This window comes from Nicotiana sylvestris, chromosome 5 (genome assembly GCF_000393655.2).
Source record: "Nicotiana sylvestris chromosome 5, ASM39365v2, whole genome shotgun sequence".
NCBI classification, from domain to species: domain Eukaryota; kingdom Viridiplantae; phylum Streptophyta; class Magnoliopsida; order Solanales; family Solanaceae; genus Nicotiana; species Nicotiana sylvestris.
Window position 1 is genome coordinate 57,541,052 of NC_091061.1, and position 3,125 is coordinate 57,544,176.

The 3,125-nt window shown below is 34.6% G+C and overlaps 1 long non-coding RNA gene across 1 annotated transcript; it reads left to right on the forward strand.

Annotated features, from left to right (window-relative positions):
• Positions 1-496: 496 nt before the first annotated feature.
• Positions 497-1,892, forward strand: LOC104240744 (uncharacterized). Its single transcript, XR_714527.2, has 2 exons — positions 497-917; positions 1,662-1,892. It is a non-coding gene; the product is annotated as an uncharacterized lncRNA (long non-coding RNA).
• Positions 1,893-3,125: the final 1,233 nt, after the last annotated feature.

Below are 3,125 nucleotides of genomic sequence, written 5' to 3' on the forward strand. Positions count from 1 at the left end.
ATTATGCGATCGTATAAACACTATGCGTGTCGCAGAGTCATCGCATAATCCCCTTAGAATTTTGTAAGGGGCAGTTAATGCACCGCAGAACAGGTATGCAGACCGAATTTCTGTTGCATACCTATAAATGCCTAATTTTCGCCTTATATATATATAATATATGTATGTTTGTGTGTGTTTGTTCTTATTTGTGTATGTATAGGTTGTAAGAGTTGAGTAATGGTTTGATAAATGGGGTAGGGCTTGGGCTAGTGTAATTTAATTAAAATTGTGCCAAAATTGGCCCAATATTTGAGCCCAAAGAGCCCAAACCCGGTCCAAAAGGGTGCTGCCAAGAAGTGCTTAAAACGACGTAGTTTTGTCTTGAAACTACGTCGTTTTGGTTAAGTGAGAAGATTCAATCTCATCCACCCATCTTGATTTAATCCAACGGTCCTAGTTTGATCTTCATCCTAGGTATTTAAAGCCTAAAATCCCCAAAAATTTGCCCCATTTCCCCATTATTTCCTCTCTCTTCTTTCCCTCTCATCACTCTCTCTTCTCTCTACCCCCAAGCCGCTGCCGCCGCCCCACCGCCGCCGGCGGACCACCTCCAAACACCTCCAAATTCAAACCATGTAATCTCCACAACTTCCTCTTTCCATATCTCCAAATCAAATCCTTTAAAAATCCCTCAAACTCCTTGAATCTTAGATCTAGGAAACTTTCCCGCCACTTTTTTGCCCAAATTATTGAAGCTCCAATAACTACCACCCCACAATACCTACATCAATGGATAGAGCTCCTCAAGACCTAGCTATTAATACCAATTTCACCCTGAAAATCCGGCGACCAAAATCCGGCCAAATTCCGGCAACCTCCCAGAACACCCTCTTTTGGCATACCACCATTTTTTCGACCACTTGAATTGTAAAATGGTAAAATCCTATTCTTTTTCATGGTTAATTTTTTATTTTTATTTTTTCTATTATTAATTATTTTTGCATTAGTTTTTGAAGTTTAAAATATTAAATTTTCTGTTTTTGCACTTGTTGAAGTAGTAAAATAGTTTTGTATTGATAAAAGTGAGGTATTGAAAATTACTTAAGAGTATATGGTACTTGTTGGGTTGTTATTTGCTGCTGAAGACTCTTTGAGTACAACACTCAAAAGTCAAATTGTTTGGTAAGAAAATGTAGATCTTTGGACAGTGTTTGAATAAAAGTCTGTCTTTGAATAGTGGAGAGCAGATTTGTTTGAAATACTTGACAAGATTTGAACCAAAAAGTCTGGCCTTTTGAATTTAAGAGCAGATTTTGTAGAAAAATATGTCAAAAAGATTGATTTTTAATTTTTTTAAATAGCTGGTTGTTTTGATATATAGGGGGGACTCCATCACACTTCCAGGGGGCATTTTTTTATAATTGCTTTGTCACAAAAACAAAAAAACAATTCAGCAGTTGAACACATGAAAAGTAAGCTGAAATGGTGAGCTTTGGGTGTGAATCTTAGAGTGCAAACTTTTAAAAAAAGTATAAGTCCTCTTTAGAGTTCGTTTATGGGTTCCCTCTATAAGTTTTCGGGTTATTTTAACACGGATTTGTTGTTGGTTTTACTGTTGTTTTACTGCTGTTTGTATGCTACTTTAGTTGCTAAACTACTGTTTATTCTTTTGCTACCAGGTAATCCTTTAAGACTCGTAATGTACGTATTTTCAGCAATGGGAACAACTTGAACATACTGCACCATTTAAATGTGTTTGATGTGATGAATAGTTTGACAACAAAAGAGCTTGTATGTTATTGTTATGTATCAAGCATGTGATAATGTGAATATAGTCCTTCATAATACTTGAATATTGAGTTGTAAGTTTTTGAATGTGATATGTAAGTCGTTTATGGATTTTTTAAGCATGTTTTCAAGCTATTATATCCGAGTAACAATGCTAAGTATGCCATGAATGACTTTAGGTGTATAACACATAGCATGAATTCGTTTTAGTTACTGAAATTTCACTGCCAACATATGTTTCTAGGAATGCTGTGATAATATCTTTGTGAATCTGGCCATTTTGCCGGATTTGCAAAAATGGCTATTTTTGTAAAGTGGGCGTTTATACAATTGTGACTATGTAGTTAATGGTCATGAACTCAAACTAAGTAAAGAGCTAAGATTGTATCAACTTTGGGCCTTATTGAATCAAAGATAAAAGTTGGCTCATTTACCTTTAAACAACAAAATTACCCCTTTTCTTCTATATAGCATTAGGCCAATTGAAATTCATTTCTTGGCCCATTTTAATAATAAATTCCAGCAGCCCAAAAGCTCCATACAAGCTGACCCATTTTTTTAAATAAGAAGTTGGCTCATTTCTTTTAAAATAGATAAAGTTGGTCCAACATTTATTTGCATAATTTTTCCCAACTATAAAGCTCGAAAAAAGAATAATAATATCAGATTTTTCTACTATTTTAATTAACTAGTTTCCCTTTAATTAATTTAAACGTTAGGCAAATAGTAGGTGCGCTTTAACTTCACAGACTCACTTGTGTAGCGTGACGCTTAACTTTTAATAAGTTAATTCATCAATTTCATGTCATATTCAATAGTTTTAATTAATTTATAAATCTTTTGTCATAATCACGGATTCTCTTGCGTAGCGTGGTTATGACATCTTATTATTCAAAAATATTCTTTAATTTTTTCTAATAATCAAGAGATAAAAGAGGATAGGTAAAACATGAAAATAATATAAATCACAATTTGTCCAAAATTAATGTAAGCCAAGTTTAAGTCAATAAAGCGACCGTGCTAGAACCACGGGACTCGGGGATTGCCTTATACCTTCTCCCCGGTCAACAGAATTCCTTACCCGAACTTTGTTTTCGCAGACCGATTAAAATAGAGTCAAACCTTCCTTTGACTAGGGATCCAAATAAATGGTGACTTGGAACACCAAAAAAATCAATTCTAAGTGGCGACTCTGAACAATAAAATAATCCCTATTCAAATTTGTCACTTCAATTGGAAAAACTCTTTGGCCCATACACATATTATCATTATTTTGATGGGTAAAAAGGGGTGTGACAGCTCTGGCGACTCTGCTGGAGACTTACATAAGAATTCGAGCTTGTACATGTTGACTT